The sequence below is a fragment of the Periplaneta americana genome, chromosome 3 (genome assembly GCF_040183065.1).
Source record: "Periplaneta americana isolate PAMFEO1 chromosome 3, P.americana_PAMFEO1_priV1, whole genome shotgun sequence".
Classification (NCBI taxonomy): domain Eukaryota; kingdom Metazoa; phylum Arthropoda; class Insecta; order Blattodea; family Blattidae; genus Periplaneta; species Periplaneta americana.
Genome location: NC_091119.1, coordinates 94729823 through 94754331, shown reverse-complemented (window position 1 = coordinate 94754331; position 24509 = coordinate 94729823). Strand labels below are relative to the sequence as shown.

General features: G+C 38.1%; 1 protein-coding gene across 2 annotated transcripts in view; it reads right to left on the bottom strand.

The window, feature by feature from the left end:
* Window positions 1-209: 209 nt before the first annotated feature.
* LOC138696255 (U2 small nuclear ribonucleoprotein auxiliary factor 35 kDa subunit-related protein 2-like) overlaps window positions 210-24509 on the bottom strand; it is a 213045-nt gene continuing 188745 nt past the window's right edge. For both annotated transcript variants that reach the window (XM_069820944.1, XM_069820947.1), the window contains exon 11: window positions 210-344. The gene's annotated coding sequence lies outside the window, so the exon portion shown is untranslated. The remainder of the gene's footprint in view (window positions 345-24509) is intronic.

Genomic DNA, 24509 nt, shown 5'->3' with positions numbered 1-24509 from the left:
ACAAAAAATCAAGTTAGTATTACAGAATTTCAAAAGATTAATATCAATAACGCTCTTTCAGGACAATGCTAGAATTTTTGTATACCAGCATTTTACAATTTCTTTGCATATTTTTCTAGCAATAAACTAATTTAGACTTATAATCAATGAATGTGCGTTACTTAGAACTCAGTTTAGGGAATCTAAGTAATCTCTGCAAACTCACTCTGGCTGCATTTGTTGGGCACAGGTAGCGAGAGGAAGCGGCCGGGGCGGCTGCTAGGTTGGCGGACTTCACTGATGGCGGGCGACCCAACGGCCACCACGGCGCACAACACCACCATGCAGGGCACGGCGAGCTTCATCTGAAAAGATTGCAAAATGTGGGCAACGGTGAGACACACCTAAAACACTCCCTTCCAGACAATGATTGGAGAACTTGATATAGTCACACACTGATACAAATCTGCTTTCATCATGTCCAACGACGTAGCCGCGAGATCTATGGCTTTATGCTTTGGACTGGCGATACGGAATATGCGCTGTTCAAGGTGTCATATAGGAAGACATTTTAACATGAAGTACGGCTAGTGTAGGGGACCAATTCCAATCCATCACTGTGATCGGAAAATGGGGAGCTACAACGAATATTGTAATCCGGTCTAGCAAACCAGCTCCAACCAATGTGCTGACCACACGTTACCTCTATACTGGTGGGATGATTTTTCATCTAAGCTGCGAGTAAGTGGAAGTGAGGTTAGCTAATCGATTGATAGACCTTGGCTTTCATTAGGGCTGTTGTGACACGGGTTATCTCTCTGTGTGTCCATCCACCCACCTATCTATCAAGGGCTTTTCATAACCCTACTGGGATGGTTTACTGTAAATCCAGATTGGTCCCTTTGTCACTTTTAATTAGACGCACACGATGGACTTCAGTGGCGTGCAGTCAGCACGGTATAAAGACAGCATGAGTTATTATACTAAATAATAATAAATAAAGTCAGTTTCATTCCTAATGACTCGAGTATTAGAGACAGGTATGAATAATTTCGGGTATCGAACCCGGGACCTTTGGTTAAATGTACCAACTCTCTACCAACTGAGCTACCCAGAAACTCTACCGGACACTGATCCAATTTTTCCCTCTATATCCATAGACCTCAAAGTGGGTTGACAACCGTCAAGCAACCAACACTGAGTGCACACAAACTCTGTGTGACTTGAAATGTGGTTTTCTGTAACGAACAGCGACGTGTATTGTGCAAATCGAACTTTCAGGTATAACTCCCTGTAAAGTTGATTTGAATAATTTCGAGGGAAAAATTGTTCTGGGGCCAGGTATCGAACCCGGGACCTTTGGTTAAATGTACCAACGCTCTACCAACTGGACTCTATCAGATACTGATCCAATTTTTCTCTCTATATCCACAGACCTCAAAGAAGGGTATGTTTCGTAGGTAGTTCTTCATACAAGCGACCGTTTTAAAATACAGAGACAGTTCAGAGTCGACGGAATAATAATGCAATACGCAATGAGGATGGAAGAAAGAGCTAAGTACTGGGAGACGAACTTTGTCTGCCACTGACATCGCAATAGTTACCGAAGCTCATGCAAAGAGGGGAAGACATATGTACATATATAGCCTGATATATGTCTTACTGTATTCTAAAACTGATAGGCTATTATGACTACTGCGTATCATCAAAATTACCGATGCTCAACTGTACCAATGCCAATAACCACAGACCGTGGTCAGCATCCATCAGAATGGTGTGGGCTTTTAAAATAATAAAAACATTAATACACATCTAAAGATGTATCAATTAAATAGTGTGTATGAAATACTCGCATTTTATGCTACAGAGATTTTTATCACTTTTCACAACTCAGTCGTCCCGCACCGTAGCGCAGTGATGTAAGGCATAATGTCTGAACTCGCGTTACGGAATGAGCGCTGGTTCGAGTCCCACGAGAAAGGTATTCTTTCATGAAATTTCGACCAATGAATGGGACCAGTGCTCATCCAGCATCGTGATGAATTTGGGGAGCTACGACAGGTAGGGAAATTGGAATTCGTAAAACAGCTATAACTGCTAAGGGAGATCATCGTGCTGACCATATGCTAATCCTGTTCTGGGAGGACCATCGTTAACTTTTCGCTGATCAAAATTTTAACACCTGCGAAGGGGTTTACCAAAAGTTCTTTAACTTTTTTCTCATTATATAAAGTTGCAAAAAAAAAAAAAAAAAAAAAAAAAAAAAAAACTGATTTTTAAGTTCTTTTAACGAAAATACATATTTTTTCGCATCCATGGTAACGAGAAAATATTTTCGTCATGCCCTCTGTCTATATAGAGCAATTTTTCTTAAACTACTGGAAGGCTCTAGTTCAAACTCAGTATCTATGAGTTAAGTCATCCGAGAATGCATAATCAAATATTTATATTTTTACCACAATTAATAGGGCTTTATTTGAAAGAGATAAAATAAAATGACCATATATTCAACAAGTTGTATTTTTTCTTTAAATTTTGTTTGAAATAAAAAATTGTGGTAAATGAAAGTCTGTAAACAGTACGGGCATATCTCAAATTATCTTCATCTAACAACATCTTCAATCGAAAAACGTATGAGACTAAAACATATATACTCGTACAAATAACTTACGAAAATTAACATGTCACAGACAGTTACGAAAACAGAAAAACAATTTTCTTTTCTGAAAAAAAAAATATATATATATATATATATATATATATATATATATATTATTATAAACTATTATAAAAAGTATCCAACAAATGGCGTAAGTATACGCCGAAGAAATTATGATACCGCACCTATTAGCAATGGACTCTAAACTTTTAATACGCTTTCCTGCAAAATTTTGTCTGTGTGACTTAGAACTACACATTCTCACCCCTTCATATAATAAACAGAATTATGTCTTAAATTCAAAACTTCAAAAAAAAAAAAAAAAAAAAAAAATTTCAGCGCTCAGGAATATTTACATGAAGTACTTTGTAACGTTAACTTAGTTTTAGTCGTAATTGAAAGAAAATGTTATTAAACAGATTAGTTTTCTGTGAAAATGTTACTTTAGTCACAAAAAAAAAAAAAAGAATGCAATCTATGAAATCTTTTCTTGACATGAATTAACTAAAAGTCACACAGAACAACATAACAATTCGGGGTCGTTACTTGTACGAAATCCCCTTTATTACACGCGAGCTATGTTCACGAAATGAACAGTTTTTGATGTCAGATGTGCTGGTTATTTAACCTGCAATCTCAATAAGCCAATCATTAATACACTCCAATGTTCTATCACTTTTAAGTACTAATTTCTGTGTGTGTGTGTGTGTGTATATATATATATATATATATATATATATATATATATATATATATATATATATATATAACAAGATATTATTATCAATTACTGCAATATAGAAATATGACTTTATTTAATTTGGGTACAATTAATATTATACACATCTACTTAAACCGTGCAATTTGTAAATAAAGCTAGAGATATTAGTTGTAAAAATGCCTTTTGTATACAATGCATAAAACGAAAGTTTATCTTCTTATTTACGTGCATATTAAATTATTTTATTATGTCTTTTGAATGACAGCTCAAGAAAATAAACTAGGCCTATATATAAACATGAATATTATTTTTAACATGTTGAAGAAATGAATTATTACGAAACTATGACAAAGTAGGTATGTGTCATGTTCGTGATAACGATTGTTTAATTCCAATATCGAAGTGTGCAAGAGATCAGTATAAAGCGGCGCTTTCATTTAAGAAAATAAATATTCATGCCGTATGCGGGATTCGAACCCAAGATCACCGATTTAATTACAATTTATTTGTTGTCTTTGAAAAATATAATTCTCGGTAGTGGAAGTAGCTAGTAGACTACTAACAAAAATATTTTTATTATTGTCAGTTCACTACGATTTATATAAAATAAAAAAGAAGAGACACTGACATTTTGCTTGCAGTTGTTTCGTAGTCTCTGTTGAAGCATAAAAAACACAGATTTTAAACTTCAAATGTTTGGTACGCCATTCAAAACTATTTTGTTACTTCAATCAAATCTAGGGACTGCCTCCTGTGGATCTTCGAGTATTTCGGTTCCCTCGCCACCACACCGCGGAACACTGCACTTACCTTTACGCTTGCTGAGTCTGTATTTGGAAATCCTCGCGCTCTCTGACTTTTATATAAAGTGTGCGCGGAGAGGGAGGGCCACGGAGAAACGCATTCCTAGATGAAAACGAGAGTGAGATGCGGAGGGGGCCAGCGTGACCTTCCCATCTCCATCATTGTGACTGGGCAGCCTTGAGTTTTTAACACTACTTTCACTCTTCATATTCTTCTACATTCAATGTCAATTGTTTTCCGACATCCTCCCTATGGAGCACGATACCTTGTCGGTCGTGGTCTATTCACTACTTGGACACGGAACAGACTTATGTCCGAGCGTAAGCCAGAATCGGTATCCGATTCCTGGAATAGTCCTCGAGCTGGCGCTGCACAATATGACTCTCAAATACCGGTGTCAAAAATGTTGGTGCACCTGATATTCAAATTTTCGTGTCAATAAATATTAAAGAAACCTTCCGCAGCTCGGGCTCGCAAATTGTTCCAAACGCGAATGGGACGCGCACATAGGCAGAACGTCGAACCAAGGGCGCCCGTACGTGGGGGACCACTACAGGCAACCGTCCCTATGAAAAAGTCAGACTTTTTACTCATATTTTGTAGACTCAAAAAAACATGTGTTCACAATTACATATTTTTTCCATGTATGTTCGTTTCGTTAGGTTAGAACGGGGGAGAGATAACTAGCACAAAATGTTACTCTTTAACACTAAGGAAGCCACAGGCGTAGCTTGATCGGCTGAGGCGCTTGCCTGCCGATCCGGAGAATGTCAAGTACCGTAAACTATAGCGAATCCTCGGCCTCATCTCGCCAAATAACATTTCGCTATCATCAATTCCATCGACGCTAAATAACCGAATAGTTGACACAACATCGTTAAATAACCAACTAAAAACACCGAAGATATCGAGAGATCAAAACCTGCGGGCGCTCCTACGTGGAAAAATAACTAGTCTAACTGCTGAAGAAATAAGTTTTGTAGGGATGAAGTACACAAAGTCTCAGTCTTATAGATTTAAATTTCAGTTCACAAGCCTATAAAATGCCAAAGAAAACAGACTTTTCCCTGTGTCAATTTCTAGATCAATGTATGGATATATGCCTGTTTTGCATACTAGTTTCTCATGTAGCAACAATGTATGAGTGTATCATTCTTGTTATTTCTAGTCTATCTTTATCTACTTTTTATTTTACTTGTAGAAAATGTGGCACACATTTATAATTTAATTATAACGAAAATTCCAAAATCAAACACTGATCCCTTCTAGTGCACGGGTTGAGAGCTGTGTTGATGTCTCACCGAGATGAAAGATCATCGAAACAAAAATAAAGAAAGTAAACGTGCGAATTCGAAATGAGATAGTAGAACAAGTGGACAGCTTCAAATACTTGGGTTGTACTATAAGCAGTAACATGAGCTGCTGCCAGGAAGTCAAAAGGAGGATAGCAATGGCAAAGGAAGCTTTTAATAGAAAAAGGAGCATCTTCTGCGGATCTGTGGAAAAAGAACCAAGAAAGAGACTAGCGAAGAGCTTTGTGTGGAGTGTGGCACTGCATGGGACAGAAACATGGGCATTACAACGAAGTGAAGAGAAGCGACCAGAAACATTTGAAATGTGGATATGGAGAAGAATGGAGCGTGTGAAATGAACAGACAGAACAAGAAATGGAACTGTGCTATAAAGAGTGGATGAACAAAGAAAAATGCTGAAACTGATCGGGGAGAGAAAAAGAAATTCATTGGGTCACTGACTAAGAAAAACCTGCCTACTAAAGGATGCACTGGAAAGAATGGTGAACTGGAGAAGAGTTCGGAGCAGAAGAAGATATCAGATGATAGACTGCATTAAGATATATGGATCGTATGCGGAGATTAAGAGGAAGGCGAAAATAGGAAAGATTGGAGAATGCTGGATTTGCACTGAAAGACCTGCCTTTGGGCAGAAAACTATGAATGAATAAGAAGTCTGCACGTAAGTTTATATAAAGAACTTTAAGTAAAGTGTTTTAAAAACTATGAAATGACTGAGCTAGCGTCACAGTACACCACTATGTAGTTCACCCGACCACATTAAAGGAAATAATAGATTATATGGTTTAAAACAGTGGCATTCAATATATGGGTCAAGGGCGCAATGCCCATCCCACTGACTAGGTATGTAAAAATGCTAATTTATTTGTCTTATTATACTTGTTGATAATTATTGCAATTTACGTACTTTCATTTACAATATTTATTCGTCTTTTTCTTGCTTCAGTAACATTTGATATAATTCATTATTATTACTACTGCATCAATAACTACTGTATAATAATAATAATAATAATAATAATAATAATAATAATAATAATAATAATAATAATAATAACAATAATAATAATAATAATAATAATAATAATAATAATAATAATAATAATAATAATAGTAATTTATTTTGTATACAACATCAATCAATGTGTTTTGTTATTTCTTACATGATTGTAATACAGTTTGGGGGTTACGAAAGTAAATAAAAATGTATTTTGAGCATACGCTAGTAAAAAAAGATTGAATACCACTGGTTTAAAACATGTTTATCTAAGACAGACAGATAGGCAGAGACAAACAGGAACAGGGAGACAGGCAGAGATATTGATACAGACAGACAGACATGGATAGATAGATAGACAGACAGACAGACAGACAGACAGACATAGACAGAGATAGACAGATAGATAGACAGGTAGGTAGGTAGGTAGGTAGATAGATAGATAGATAGATAGATAGATAGATAGATAGACAGACAGACAGACAGACAGATAGATGGACGGGCGGACGGACGGATGGACGGGCGGACGGACGGACGGACGGAGGGACAGACAGACAGACAGACAGACAGACAGACAGATAGATAGATAGATAGATAGATAGGTAAATAGACAGATAGATAATTTATGAATGGTATATTTGATTATACAGTGCAATATTTCTTTAAAGTTGGTATGTGTCAAGGAAGGTATACGGACAACTTCTATTTGAATACTTAATAAATTTAAAACAGTATGATTTAATTATTAACATACCAACATCTATATAATTATATCTTGCTGGCACCTGATGAGTTCTGATGACTGAGGAATAGTTGAATTTTGCGTAGAAGGTTGGTGAGGTGGTATTTGATATATTACTGTCACTAAAGCATTTTTCCGCCTACCTGTTTTTTCACCATAAAAAGTACAAGCAAAGGACATCGAAGGCCATCCACAAACAGTCTTTCACTGCTGTTGTTAAATATGTTGAAGACTAATCTCAAGTTAAACTTGCTACATACTTGTTCGAAGACTCGGAAGGAAATTAAACGCAAAATAAATATGGGAAATGCCTGTTATTATTCGGTTGAGAAGTTTTTATCATCCAGTTTGTTCTCAAAAAAGCTAAAAGTTAGAATTTACAAAACACTTATATCACCGGTTCTACTGTATGGTTGTGAAACTTGGACTCTTTACATTGAGAAAGGAACAGAGGTTAAGGATGATCGAGATTAAAGTGCTTAGGAAAATTTGGGGATAAGATGAAGTTACAGGAGAATGGAGAAAGTTACACAACGCAGAACGCAGAACTACACGTATTGTATTCTTCACTTAACATAATTAGGAATATTAAATCCAGACGTTTGAGATGGGCAGAGCATGTAGCACGTAGGAGTGAATCCAGAAATGCATATAGAGATTTAGTTGGGAGACCTGAGGAAAAAGATCTTTGGGGAGGCCGAGACGTAGATGGGAGGATAATATTAAAACGGATTGAGAGAGGTGGAATATGATGCTAAGGACTGGATTAATTTTGCTCAGGACAGGGACCGATGGCGGGCTTATGTGAGGGCGGCAATGATCATCCGGGTTCCTTAAAGATCATTTCTAAGTAAGTATACACTTGTTTGATGAGGTTTTTATGTGATATATTCCAGTTCTGAAACTAGGAAATTCTTGACATAAATTAACTACGCTGTAATATTACTGACTATTTTATATTAAAAGAAGAAAAAAAAAAGCAAACTTGTAGCTGACTTCAAGAAAATCGCCACTTTTGTTAACCATAATCGTAATGGTTTCGCATTAAGTATGGATAGATACTACTCTAGTAAACTTTCTGAACTTAAATATTCATATTTTCATGACAAATTAACACTTACACATTGAAATAAACATAATATGTGTAGCACTTCAAGATTACAAGTAGCGACAGAGAAACTGAGGAACAAACAAGTATCAGGAACGCTAAAGATGTGGGAATCTCGCAACAAATCTTTTGTAGGATCACAATACTCTCTCTGTACTCAGCATATTGGCTACCATTCTGTTAATTTTAATATCTTCCTGTCCACTAATGGTTCTGAAATAGCCCTACGGCTCCAAGGGGTATCTGGGAACAGTCGTCGCGCTGACCCGGTCAAGGCTGAGCGATGTACAACAATCAGAGGACCAACAGCACGGAGCATGCGCACGATCGTGGAGTTGCTGCACGCCAGATGAAATGTCAGAATTCAACGCCTGGCCTAGTTGCAGAGTCGGCAGTGCATGACTTTCTCCATGTTTGGCTCACTGCAATGCATTAAGTTTTGGAGTCAATTCTTTTGACTGAAAAGGAAGAAAAACAGTCTAATATCTTCGGATACGGAAAAATAATACTTGATCCTCTGCAGTATGCTTATCGCAAATGGAAGATGATGTAGAAAACTATGCTGAACAAAGAGCGCGTTATTTTTTCCCTTTCTCAGAGTACTAAGGATGAAGGAAGTACAATGATACTGCAAAAAATTGATTTACATATTATCTGCACAGCAATTCACGTTTTCAGCACACCTGGCTCTCAAGAGGTGGTAATTTGGCATGTGCTGCATGTTGGTCTGTAAACCTGTTAAACTCCTATAGTGAATGAGAGTACAACCCATACTTATTATAAACATGAAGCTGTGTAAGGAATTGTGAGTCTTGTTTATGACTAAGCGCTAGCGTTCCAGTATTCCATTCAGGTGGTCCGAGATCGATCTTCGGCCAGATCGTGATAGAATTTATATTGGACAAAGCAAACCTTGAAGAGGAATTTTTGAGATCCTTCCACGTCCCTCTATCATTCTGTCAACGCTATCGACTTCATCTCATTTCGTGTATCATTACAATACCGGAATTTAGATAGGTTGAGGTGGAGTCTTGAAGGGGGTGTGGGGGGGGGTAAGAGTTTCCTATGTTAATGTAGGAAGGGCTCGAGGCTGCGGACTCTTGGGCTTGTTAGGTACCCGTCTGGAGATGGAACCTGGCTTTGTCAAGGCTATGGTAGTATGGTTCACCTGTCATCATCGGATCTACGAATGCCACCCTGAATCCCAGACTAGAATAATAGCTTATAGGGCACACAATTGGCCAATGTAAGCCTAAGTGCAAGCATCTATTTCGGATCCAGCCCTCGAAAAGAAAGCCAGTTAGCCAAGATCATTTTGTGAACCATGCACGGTTGCTACTGGCTGGGAAGAAACTGCCTACTGAAGGATGCACTGGAAGGAACGGTGAACGATAGAAAAGTTCGGGGTAGAAGAAGATATCAGATAATAGACAATATTAAGATATATGGCTCGTATGCGGAGACAAAGAGGAAGGCAGAAAATAGGAAAAGACTGGAGAATGCTGGGTTTGCAATGAAAGACCTGCCCTTGGGTAGTAAACTATGAATGACTGGACACAGTTCTCATTAATTGAACTTCTTAGTTCCAGTTGGGACTGTAATATTGTTATTGTTCAGTCTTACACATGACAATAATAAATTTAAGAAATGGCAAGATAAATCTCAACCTCGGCATATGGAGATTAATGTAAAATTGCAGTTGGATGCTACATTTTTTGCATCTTGTGAAAATTATTTTTAATATTGAACATACTATAATTATAATAATTTACATACTGTCTCAAACACATAATGTGAATCAACATTTAAGATATCTAAAATAATGACTTCTTGTGGGAAATTTCCTGCAGTTTCAGTAGCAGTAGCAGTATTTTTATGATATGGTTTCAACTGTAAAATACATTATTCAACCTCGAAATTCAACCTGGGTGAGAAAATGCTGAAATTTTGCCTGGAACCCCCTCTAAGGTGCAGGGTTTTCTTTACGTGGCATAAATCTACGACATGGATCTCTCAGTTTTACGTTCCTCTCGAAGGAAGCCATGCTAAGAACTTCATCGCCCTTTAAACTCCATCGTCTTCGGTCAGGTCTGAACCCGCGAACTCGGTTCCAACGGCTAGCATGGTAACCGCTACAGCACCAATGACAACAAAAATTTCCAGTATAGGGAAAAATGTTAGAACAATGAGATAACAAAAAATAATACTTTAATAGAAGAATGAGCATAGTAAAACTTCGTAAGAAACATGCACGCGCAATGTGTCCCATCCAAGCCGTTCGTTTTTGTTTACGCAACTCAAGTGACTTTCTTGAGCTGCGGGAAGTTTCCAAAAGTTTTGCAGGCGCAGGGGTGTAGTCTCGCTTTTCTACTGATATCGCCAGTTTTGAAGGTGATGTAGAAAAGTCGCGATTTTAGAGCATTAGGCTGTAGTAAGTGTATTTTTTGTCGCTGGTTCAAGCCCCAGATCTACGAAATTTTAGTCTTCCGTAATAACTATATTTCAATTATACGTGGTTATTATTTTTATTTATTTATTTATTTATTTACGTACTTCATTTCATTTCATTTCTTGAACATTTCTTCATTGTATTGTATAGAAACTGCTCTGCTGAGATATCTTTTTTTTTTATAGTTTCCTATGATTTTTTCGTAACTATTATAACTACCTATACTGTAATTTAATTTTAATGTTCAATTTTGGATTAGGAATGAATGTAGGGATTTCATATATGTTTACAGAACCATGGTATAGAATGTGAACAAAATCATTTAATTAATCTATTTTAAAGATATACACAGTATTAAACATATTACAGCTACTTGGACTACTGTAATGACTGGACTGATTTCTTATAAACACTCGTGCTTTCTTAGATGGCTCTATATTCCTATGTAAAACTTCGTCTCTTCTACCGACCTCTACAGTCTCAAAATACTCATGTCAGTTGCAGTATGACGTCTTTGCGCGCGCAAACATTCCTGTGGAGTTTCTTCTGGGTCAATGTGGACTCAGTCTATATATTATATTCTAACGGTGACTGCAGAGGAAAAATACACTAGTTTAAAATCCGGCGATCACGCAGGCCACAGCACAGGCCCACCGTAACAGATCTCGAACGGCTTAGATGGGACACACGTGCGTCTTCTTGCTTCACAGACGTTTCCTCCAGTCAAAATAACTTATCACACATTTAAACCGGGGCGGGAATGCACCACGCAAATGAAGCCAGCACGAGAGGGACGTCTTCTAATAGACTTTCAGGCATCAAAATGTTCTGGAGGAAGTGTAGAAATCGCGTGCAATTTAGTCGTCTTTCATAATCGTTCTCATGGAGTCCCTGAATGAGTACCAACAGATACGGATACCAACGATTCGCTTTGAGGATGCAGTGGACGGAGACTTGGAGACACCTAAGTCTTCAGGTATGGCTATGACGCTTGAATGCGGATTATCTCGAAGTCGTTTAAGAATCTCACCTTCATGAACGCCTGCCACTGAACTTAGCCGTCTATACTCACGCTTCCGGTCATCTCTAGTTCGAGGACCGCGAGCCACAATACTTGAGGGTTGGGCAAGAGATGATCTGAGAACCGTTGACTATAGGGTCTTTTTTGCGTCATTTGCGTTGATGAACCATATTAACGCACAATAATAAACATCATCTATCTTTCCCTTCTGCCTGTTTAAGCTAAGTACAAACAGTTTTCCGAGCTTTTATACTCCTGTAGAATAGTCCAGTATAGTCTACATTGTACTATTTTAATTAATTGTTTCTTAAGTTTAATAAGCTAGAAGTTTCCATAATTTTATGAAATATTTTCAAATAAAAAATGCTAATATAAGTAGCGGATCCGTTACTCTAGCAATGATCTATGGCCATCACTAAGCCATGGAAGTGTTGAGGAAAGATTGTTATATTAACTATTGAAAACGTAATTACAAATTATACTTTTAATCATTTTGGATTTATAGTTGAGAATAAATGAGAACGACACAATATGGTGATGAACAAAAGCGTCAGGAAGTCAATCAATCCAAGGGATCAAATCCATTCCATCTATAAATTATTTATTAGCATTATTTATTTTATTACTTATTTGTTAATTATTCACTATATTATTTCTTGTAGGTATTTTAAACACGTTCCTAACGTTAAAATGTAAATATTGCGAGCTATAAATCTTTAACGATAAAACTCACCTCTGCCACGTTTTGTAGGATGCCTAAAATAACGATTATGATAAGATATGAAAATATATTAAGTAATTATTTTTAATAATAGTTCGTGAAATAAAGTTCATGACAACATGAGGTTTAAGAACGAAATGATCAGCCAGATTTGAGTTATACTTCCCACTACCATTATCTTCACAAGGAAAGGTGAAAAGAACATTCTTCGTTGAGATCGTAACGGGTCTCGAGGTCTAACATTTTAAGAAATGGAGACAATAATACCTATAGTATTTCCGAACTGTTGAAGAGATTTTCTTTATATTCAATATTTCCAACTGGATTTATCCCGAAAGTATGGCCGCAAAATGATTCAATATCAGGATTTTAAATCCCCAAATAACGAACTTCAATTGTAGATCTTATTATAACCTATTTAAAGACGCTTTATCAACTACTAGGATTTAGCGTCGATGGAATTTATGATAGTGAGATGGTATATGGCGTGATGAGGCCCAAGATTCGCCACGGAATTATCTAACACTCGCATTACAGTTGGGGAAACGTGCGTCGGGAGAAAACACAATCAGGTAATCAGTCAAAGCGGGAATTGAACCCACGCCCTAACGTAGCTCTGGATATTATATGTAGATCTTGGTGGTCGGGTAGCTCGGTTGGTAAAGCAAATGGCTACGGATCAGAAGATTTCGGGTTCAAGCCGGAGTGTGGCGGAAATTTTCTCATTGTCAAAACTTTAGCACGACACCGGGGTTCACTCAGTCTCCCATCAAATTGAGTACCGAGTTTTCCCGAGGATAAAAGGCAGTCGGAGCGTGGTACCAACACCGCCTCCTTTTAGTACCGAGGTCATAAAATCATGGAGCTCTATCTCCACGTTCCCCATGTGCCTTCATGGCGCATAAAGGAGATACCTTTATCTTATAATAATAGTTTATTGCAAAACAATCTTCTGAATTTACAGGTTGCCAAAATGACAAGGTATAACAATATAACATTAATGGTAATAAATAGTGAACAGGAGAAGAGTTCGGGGTAGAAGAAGATATCAGATGATGGACGACATTAAGATATATGGATCGTATGAGGAGACAAAGATGAAGGCAGAAAATAGGAAAAACTGGAGAATGTCAGGTTTGCAGTGAAAGACCTGTCTTTGGGCAGAACAAAATGAATGAATGAATGAATGAATGAATGAATGAATGAATGAATGAATGAATGCTAATAAATGACTAACAATTTAAAAATTAATATAAGGTGATATTTTAGAAAATGAGTTACAACAAAAGTAACAATAAATTGCAATTCAAATAAAATTCAATCTTCCCTATAAACTGTTGTACAAATGATTTTTAATATGTGCAAGGACCCCCTAATTCCCATGATAACAATTGTATTAATTTTAGTAACAGGTAATCCGAAACGTTTCCATACTTCCACAAACTGGCGTGGCATAGTACCACGTGCACCCACCATTAATCCAAACACTTTATCTCAGTTTACATTTATTCTTATAATATGGTAATGTCGGTTAATAAATGTTCTTTCTTCAGTGTTTACTTTCTCAGGCTGACCTTTATGGCGTTCAAATCGAACAGTAGGGTCGAGGATATAATCTTTAGAACCCTTTTCTTTAAAAGATATATCAATTTTACGACACCTGGCATTAAAAGCGAGGCCATGAACTTGTTCATAAACAGTAAAATCTGTTTTCTTAAGTTCTTCTGAAATAAAGAAGGGAACCCGATTGTGTCGAGTATTTCTCATCAGCTCGCCCTGCGGACAGGACTATATGGTCAAGAGTTTTTTTCTTTCTGAGTATTGAATTGTCCAAGGTCCTGCCTAGAACGGAATAGATAAAGTTAGATTTATCGAATATGGAGTTTGATGTATTATCATTTAAATAATTTTACTACAAGTTTTTGCCTCTTTAATTAGTCTTAGATTTTGTTTGTACTCCTACAACTCTGCACAAATCGATGTGATATTTCATTGTTAAATATCTGAGTTTGAGTTTGGTGTGTTTGAACTGTTAAATTCCTGGCAGCGATCTTTACCTCTTCAGTAAAGCAGAAACTCTTAAAAATCTGTAGGTTCCAAAAATCTGTATTTTGGACATGTCACTGTATACAAAAATATCATATTTGACCACTTCAGATACATTACTATCATTCTTATTGTGGTCACATACTTCAGACTGTTAAATTAAAGAGCTCTTAGAATAAGTTACGTTCTCTAAACTAATGGGTTAAAGAGATTTCAACATGAATTTTAAATACAAAGCTGAAAAAAATCTTGGGATAAAAACTCTATATTGTAGTGGCCACCAAAATACTCGTAGTTCATAGAAGCCATGTCTGCTAAATTATACAAGGTTCTAGATAGTTTGTCATTTTTTAAATACTGAATATGAAAAATTTCGATACATTTCGGTTGAAAACTATCGCACCCAGCTTTAGTTACAAAGTAACACGTGATTCCATGAGATATAACGTCAACCCAGCCTGTGCTCGTTGTGCACAGGGAGATAAGTCTGTAGCTCATCTATTGTGAGACTGCAATGCACTCACCCATCAAAGAGCTCTCATCTTTTGAAAACATTTTCCGAAGTTTGATGCCTTATCAACTGTCACAGTCCGTAGTTTGATTCTGTTCATTAAGGACATCAAACTATTGGACTGATGGATATTATGACGGGGATGCGCAATAAATATTTCAGGTAGCAGTGCACTCCCACTTTTAAATTCAATTCAATTCAACACGTGATTTCTGAGTTTATGCAGTTTACTGAGGAATTAAATATTGAATTCGGTTATGTAATTATTTATATGTGTTCACAAAATTCAATGGAAACAATGGTGGCACAAAGAAAGATATATGAAAAAACAGTTTACAAATATTAAGACGATCTCAGAAACTATGTTTCCATGAAATCCAGATTGAACGGGATTTTGACGGCGATCTTCATCACGTCCACATTATAGTGTAGCCAGTACTGTGATTCAACCTCCTCTCTGCAGATAAAGGTAAAGGTAACCCTATTACAAGCCATACATGCCCAAGGTTACAGGAGATTAAGGCTTATCACCTTTTGGACAATCGATTTCTTGTAGCAGCAGGGATTCCTTTGGAAGCCCTTTCTTATATACTTTTCACCGCCGTTAATAAGCTTCATCAACCCAGCTTTGTGCTTCTTGAGGATTTCTTCCCTAGTCGATGAGTCCGATCAAGGCATCAGATAATCTGCTTTCGTTTGTTATAACACTTATAACTTCTATGAAGTTGAATTAGGTATCTAGGAATCCCGCAGTAAAACTGATTTCTTGGACGTGAGATAGACTTTTCTGAATGGGGCATTACAGTTTCAGAATATGAACCAAAAAAATTAGCTTAAAAATACAATATTTCCACTTTGGTTTTTAATGATTATATAGAGGCTAATACGAGACCTTTTTCTCCTCGCAAACGGACTTCTGAAGAGTTCACTAGCGTCCTAACTAGTTTTCGCAAAATTCGATATTGAAGTATGGTGTATTAAAAAAACCCCATCTCTCACGCACGCATTTTATTTCCCCATGATTTTCGCTTGTAATTTTCGGTCGCTTAGGGGATATCATGCTAGCCTGTGTATCATATTTGCAGTTCAAACTCGGCAATTACAATGGAGATAAAATAATTTGGTGAGTAAAGCTGTGGGCTGTGAGTCCCGTGTCGGCACGTAAAACAATTGAGTTCTTGATAAGTGAGTGGACTTCATGCAAAATATGTCTACGTCTCGTCCACGTTGGATTTCAACGATGAATAATAACTGCAGTTGAAAGTGTCGTTAAATGGAATACCACTAATACCACCAACACCAGGGGCTTGTTTCACAATGTTTACAATTCTTGTAAAATGTAAATTTTGTTTGTAAATAACTTTAAATTACTATTTCACAATTCGAGTTTGTAAAGTTCAACATTAAAAAGAAAACCAAATATTTACAAATGACATATTGCATACGTTACAAGAGTTTTCTTTCATAATGAAGGAGTAGTTTTACGAATGTGTAAATTTTACTTGTAAAGCTAGCACATTTTCTACAATTCCTTAGGTGTGTAAAGTTTGATACTGTAACAAATTATGCATAATGGAAAGAAATAAGTATAGAATATTATATTAATTTAATGAATAACTGGACACTATTAAATGCTGAACTAAAACAACTACAATGTTATTTAGCAGCAGTTCTAGCGACTTAAATGAAGAAAGGACTAACAACGTATATTACTATATGAATATAATGAAAGGCTTGAAATGAATCCTGATGCAATGGAAGCAATGCTGAAAGTTAAAGGACATCATTCCTATATTCAACAGAGAAAAGTGGAACCTAAGCTTAAAACAATTTTATATTGCCTTTTAACTGGGTGGGCAGATACTTTTGGAGTTCCTAAGCCTTCAGAATGCAGATATCATTTTCCTTTCCCATCTGTCAAAATTGCTATTTTATTTTCATTAGTAATCAGAAAAGAAGTCATGTTAAATGATTCTGAATCTGATGAATTTGATGGTTCTTATGGTAATTTAAATCGTAGTCCAATCAACGCATTGGTATTATCGACCAATCACATTACGAGCCTTAAGCGTCGCCAATAAAGAGAATTCTGAAGACTTTTAAATGTTTCCAGGCGATATTTTATATGTTCTATTGTTGAAAGCGAGCTCATTATAATCTATTAGGATAAGATGAAAATACAGGGTAGTCGGATCTGACTAAGCAAAATGGCAAGATGTGAAAGAAAATATAAGTAAATTGGAGATAGGTACCAGATAGGTGCGACCAACATATACCTACTCAAATATTGCAAAAAGTTGTCAGTAGTGAAAAGGGGAAAATATGATTATCTTGAAAGAAACTTTTATGCAGAAATCATGAGTTGTCAAGCTGTGCAGGCTTTATAATAGTATTGGAAAGCGTCTCCCTCCATCTGGATGCAGGCTGCTGCACGGCAGGCGACACCTTCCTGAATGTGACGTAGCTGCTCCTCGCTCACCATCGCTACGGCCCCGTTAAGTTTTGCGATGATTGTCTCAGGACTATCAACAGGTTCTCGGTACACAAGTTCTTTCAGACAGCCTCACATGAAGAAATCCAACGGATTTAAATCCGGAGATCTTGCAGGCCAGTGCACTGGTTCACCTCTGCCGATCAATCTGCGGGGAAAAATTCTGTGAAGTTGCCTCCTAGCTGCTATACTGTAGTGGGCAGGTGCTCCGTCGTGATGATACATCAGGTTTCTCCGAGTAGCTAGGAGAATATCATCTAAGAACTCGAAGACTATGTCCTGATGGAACGCTGCGCACAGAGCACCAGTAAGGGATTCTGGAAACATGTACGGTCCCACTATTTTCGTACCGAAAATACCAGCCCACACATTTATATTTCATAGCATCTGGTGTCCTCTCTCACATGAGGTATGTGGATTTTCATGGCTCCACATGTGACTGTTGTGGGAGTTGAACACCCCGTCGCGAGTGAAGAAAGCTTCGTCAGTCCACATAACACGATCTAGGAACTGCGGTTCTCTTTGCAGTGCCAACAGATATCCAAGCGTCTAGGGCGGTCTATGGTGCACGGGAATGTACCGAAAAGGATACAGTTCATCAGCGTGAAGGACGTCCAATACCAGACTACAATGCACTCCGAAACGTCGCACAATACCACGCGAATTTAGAGTTTCATCCTCTTCAATGGCTGTAGGACTCTCTCCTCGAGTTGCGGTGTAGGTCGAAAGTGCACTTGACCAGCATCGGCAGACTGAACTGGAATCACATGGCCTGTTGTTCTCATCCGGTCATCCAATCTTCGGAACACCTCGCGGATAGGGTGCCGTCTTTCTGGATATTGCTCAGCATACTCCCGAATGGCAGCGTTGAAGTTGTTATGACATGACCCCAAGATGAGGTATATGTTGGAATACGCCCGTAAACTGTATGCATCCATGCTTACCTCATATACGAAATTTTGAAATGAGGAAACATACAGATAATTCGTTGCTTTTATACCTGTTACAAAGGACTTACAATTTGCTTACAAAGTAAGGGATGTAAACAGTTTGGGTTCGCAAAGTGTGGAGCGCAATTCTAGGACATTTCTTTCCAGGACTTAAACTGACATGATCACAAATGAAAACATTATGTGTGGAAAATTAAATTATGGTTTATTTAACGACGCCCGCAACTGTCGAGGTTATATCAGCGTTGTCGATGTGCCGGAATTTTGTCCCGCAGGAGTTCTTTTACATGCCAGCAAATCTACTGACATAAGCCTGTAGCATTTAAACACATTTAAATGCCATCGACCTAGGCCGAGATCGAACCCACAACTTCGAGCATAGAAGGCCAGCGTTATAGCGACTACGCTACCTAGGCCAACTTTATTTATGTGTAGAAAGGAAGGCAGCAATCCAGGCGTAAATTTAGTTAAAATGTAAATAATTACGTTTTATATAATTTAAACACTAAAACATTAAAGTGTCCAATTTAACCGAGGCGACAAATGTGGAGACAGATTATTAATTCCTATCTTAATTATGCTAATTTTGATGCAAGCTTTCACAATTTCGACCACCCTATATAGCCATTGATAGTGCTAAAAATACAAGCATTTGTAATCTTTTACTTACATTTTGTAAATGGTTAATTTCGAATTTCTTAACACTGTGTAAAGGAGTGCAGACTTTATCTACAAATATACAAAGCATCAAGTTCCTTAATCAGAAATATTCAGAGGAAATACGTCAGATAAATGAGCACTGTACTGCATATAGAGGAAACGAAAAGAGAGGAGAAAAGGTGTAACGATTATAATGTTGAAGGAAAAGAAGTGGCAAAGTTTTTAAAAGAAAATAACTATTTGCCAGATATGGTGAACTGTGACACTGATATAGAGAAACTGCATATTCTGCGAAGCTCGCACCTTAGTGCATGGAGATGCGAGGGGTTAATATTCAAATTAGTTTATGACTAGTCCTTCGATATGTGCATATGACAATAAAAATTCTTTTACATGTACAATGAATATAAGTGCTCTAGTTTTTCAGCTTATTTGGCCAGCTAGATAAATCGAATTCTTGTTAATTTATATTTCTGCTTCCACAGACAACTTAGGCCTACACTATTGATTGTGCAAAACAAATGAAGACCGTTACTTTATACTACACTACTGAAACTGGGTGACTAGAATCTCTAGTTTTGGACTGTGCTAGGACAACAATAACATTATAAAAGAGTTATAATTTGTTATAGTGAACACCACTGAGATTTTAATGTGAAAATTTATATTTCATTTGAATGCTTTTTACGAATTTAGAAGGTCAGTATCAATAGGGTAAACCTCTAAATTTGGTCCCGGCTCCAAGTATAGCCCCTCTTTATAACTGGGCAAATATGTGATGCCAGGACGTTTGGCGTAGCAACCCTCTTCCTGTTCTGCGGCGCAGTCTTCTGCAGTGGAAATTGCGTTACAGAGCCATAGTTCATACGCGTGGGCATCACATCGAACACCATCGGTGGTAGCGAAAGGGAATCTCACCGTGAAAAATGTAAGTAAAGAACGTCCACTCTTAACTGGGGCAACCACGTACAGTATCGGTGTCCCTTTACAGACCTTATGGTCGGTCTCTAGAGATCAAGTATATTAGTTTTCGTGATTTCTTAATTGCACACATTATAAACTAGTGAATTTTAGGTGGTTACTTAATGACGCTTTATCAACTACTAGATTATTTAGCGTCGACAAAATTAGTGACAGCGAGATGAAGCAGAGGCTTGCAGTATGAACGCTGAGTGTAATTTAAAAACAAATGATAAGCTGCAGTATGTTTCGTGAGGTAGGTCGTGAGAGCTTCCTCCAGAATTCTCTCATATGTGCGAAGTCATCTTCATTCTCTCTCCAACGCAGTCCGCTTGTCGTCGCAAGGGCGTGTTAGCTTCGTGCTAGAGAGAACTCACAAAGAGTCCATCCTCCTCAGTCTCTTGTCGTGCGCCGGCCTCCTGCTGACGGTGGTCCCTCTGCTGAAGACTGCTGTCCTAAGTGTTGAGAGGGGAAACGGGAGTGACGTGACAAGGGGAGCTGAAGTGTGTGGGGAAGGGTGACGTTACGGTATAGGTGTTGTGCTTCGATCTGCTTTGACGTTCTCCTGCTGTGGTCCCAGGTGATGAGAGGGAAAACGGGAGTGAAGGACAGGTGGTGACGAACTTCGTGGGGGGGGGGGAGTTATACGATGATGTAGGAAGAAAATACGTTGATACAGATATAGTAGTTTATTTGAAATAATCAGTGTCCTCCTCCTATTCGTGGGCAGGGGAAACGGGAGTGTCTTTGAGAAACTCTAGAATATTGCCGTTTTTGTCCCTGTGACTCTGGCTGAAGCTAACTAGAAGGCGTGCTGTTGTCATGACTGAGAATATTGGAGAGGGGTAACGGGAGTACCTGGGGAGAGACGAAGACAAGACGAGGGAGAGAGAGTAGCGAGGGGCTGGTATGAAGGGAAAGGGCTAGCAACGTAGAAAGGAGTAGAGAGGAGAAACGGGAGTGCCTGGGGAAAACTGAAGAGAGAGTTTGCTCGAAGTGCGAATACGGTGGGTAGGAGAACTGAGAAACGGGAAGCAGGGGTGGTGGAGGTTCTCGCCTATCGAAGCTCTGCCCCCAAAGGGTCCGCGATTCGACGACCGACGAGAGATGGAGGGGTTACTCTCTGCTAACGAGCTCCGCTGACAAATGGCCGGCGATGGGCGTCCACTGAGAGGGAATTCAAGGATAGAAAACAATGTTTTCTAAAAGGGTTCGAGCACGGTGAAGTAAAGACCTCTCTGCTAACGAGCTCCGCTGACAAATGGCCGGCGATGGGCGTCCACAGAGAGGGAAGTCGAAGAGAGAAAAGACAATGTTTTCTAAAAGGGTTAGAGCATAGTAAAGTAAAGACCTCTCTGCTAACGAGCTCCGCTGACAAATGGCCGGCGATGGGCGTCCACAGAGAGGGAAGTCGAAGATAGAAAAGACAATGTTTTCTAAAAGGGTTAGAGCATAGTAAAGTAAAGACCTCTCTGCTAACGAGCTCCGCTGACAAATGGCCGGCGATGGGCGTCCACAGAGGGGGAAGTCGAAGATAGAAAAGACAATGTTTTCTAAAAGGGTTAGAGCACGTGAACTCCAGACAAGGTGATAAACGGGGGGGGGGGAGAGGTAATCGTGAAGAGCAATCTAGGATAGTTTGGTTAGGGAGATTGGAGCGGGGCAGCGGCGACAGAGCCGGCGATGGGGTTCTGTTCCGTGGGTAAGTGTCGGCCGTGAAAACCCGGTCCGACGAAGTAAAGCACGCTGGATCAGAGAAATGCTGACGGTGGCAGAGGGAGCATAGTGGCTGCTCCCCCTAGCCGGCGACGAATGTCCTATGCCATTTTGGGCCCACCTTATATACACCTCGGGCTTCGCGCCATTTCTCCCCTCCTTGGCGTGGCTTGGAGCGTCATGACGCTACTGACGTCACAAATTCCCGCCCTTTAGTGGGACTCTTCTCTCTCCGGCTTGGTCACGTGGTCGGGGGACCCCTCGGCGCCGTGAGCAAGTTGCTAGAGGCAGGGGTGTGGGTGGACATATGGCTCCTAATACGAGGGGAGAGAAAAAAAATAGCGAGTCCCGTATTCTGAAGGAATGTGTCTTCCAGCGAGACCATCTCTCTCCGGGCCGGGCCATGTGGTGAGGAGACCTGTCGGCACCGGGAGGGAGTTACTAGGGGCGGGGTGTGAGTGGACATCCGGCCCGTAATGCGAGGGGACAATAGCCGCAGCTCTCGTCTTCTGAAGGAACACGCAGGCAGTTATGTGAACTTTACAACACTCTCTATGCAAGTGGTGGCACAGAATTCTCAAGGAAACTAGTAACAGCACCCACCTCACTTGTTTTCAAATAAGCCGTCTCTTATCCTATGAATGCCCTATGTTGCTTCAAAGCGAACGCCTTAGTTATGCTATATTGACCGTAAGAAGAATTATGATAATGAAAATTATGGCAAACTCTCCCACAACGAAAACAAAATTACAACCAGTTACCTCGTAAGAACTGTAGAAAGTGAAAATATTACGAACCATGTTTTATATACACAGTCAATGCAGAATACATGTGATATCGTACTTTTCTTGAAATAAAAGTTTTTTTTTGTACACCAGCATTATAATAGACATTTAAGATACAAGTGGGATAAGAGCATTATTAATAGGGCTAGGATTTCTTAACCTATAAATCGCCAAACTATGTAATATAAAATGTGCACTTATGACCTAAAAATTACAGAAATATGCCATAACAAATTTAAAATTTTTATACTCGTAGTTTTACTTTCGAGGTATAAACTATGCCTAGAATTAACAGAAAAAAGTGAAATTTAAAGAATTTCTAGGCATTTGAATTTATTCAAAACAGAAAATGCTTAGGTAATTATTTTCATAAACTTTCACTTTATCTTTATTATGAGACCTATGTTGCAATGTACAATGAATACCTTGTGCAAATTTTCAAATGAAAATGATTGTTTATTGTCAGCTAAGCTTTGTACGTAAAAAAGCTTCGTTTTACTAGCTGTGGTAACAAATGAAAACCAATCTTGTTCCTCTCTTGCTGCCTCTCCCTCACACACATACTCTCTTTCAAAAATTTGACAAGAAAGTAGTTTTCCCTACTTCCACACCCAGTTGCTTCAAAAACAATACATAAATATATGTCATGATTCGTGTCCATTTAGGATCAAATCTACTTTGCACATTTCACAGAATAAGAGAGGAAGGAAATATTTAAATTTTATCACAGGAAAATTAAAGACCATACTTCTAAAAAATTCAAAGAACAAAGAAAATCAACTTTGGATAAAGACAAGGTGCAAAAAACTTCAAAATATAAACATATGTTAAATATGACCAACAGAAAATTAAAATATGCTCTATCAGGATAAAATTGCAAAATATGCACAAACATGCTCTAACAAACTACCTTAATTTAATTGTTTTTTTTTTTTTCATAAAATGACTTTCTGTATAGTTTAGCAAGTCATTGACTTCATGACAAAAAATATGATACATCATGAAAATCCTAGCCCTAATTATTAATAATTAATAATAGGAAGTTATCACTCATGTATGTATTGTACAATATTTTATCTACACTCTTTCAAAAAAAAAAAAACCCTAAGCAAAAATAATTCGACATTTAAAAATTTATTTTATGTATTATATGTCTTTCTCGTGTTAAATATTACTGTACCTGGTTAAAATGTTTCGGTCTGTTATTGATCTTCTTCAGAATTGGTTGTTCCTGGTCTTGGCGCCTTTTGTTTTGTTTCCTGTGGGAGTGTGTTTGTGTAGTGTAATGTGGAGTCAAAGAGTTGTATGTTTTGAACAAATAATACTCTACAAAAACATCTCAACACACAAACAACACAAACAAACAAATACAACCACACAGACGTATACAAACTCAAATGTAACACCTACAATAACTTCTACATAGGACAAACAAGCAGATCATTTCAAACACGTTACAAAGAACACATCATAGCCATAACAAAATTACAAAACACTTCCATATATACAGAACACATCACAAATGCTAACCACACCTACAGAGATATCAACACAGACATGGAAATTATACACATCTAACCAAAAAGCCAGAAACTAAACACACTAGAACAATATGGAATATACAAACACACAAAAACACATCCAAATGAAATTCTCAACACACAACTCAATTTCAGAATACACACACTCTTTGACTCGACATTACACTACACACACACTCCCACAGGAAACAAAACAAAAGGCGCCAAGACCAGCAACAACCAATTCTGAAGAAGGTCAATAACAGACCGAAACATGTTAACCAGGTACAGTAATATTTAACACGAGAAAGACATATAATACATATTCCGAAGTGATATAGTGTTAAAAGTTGTGT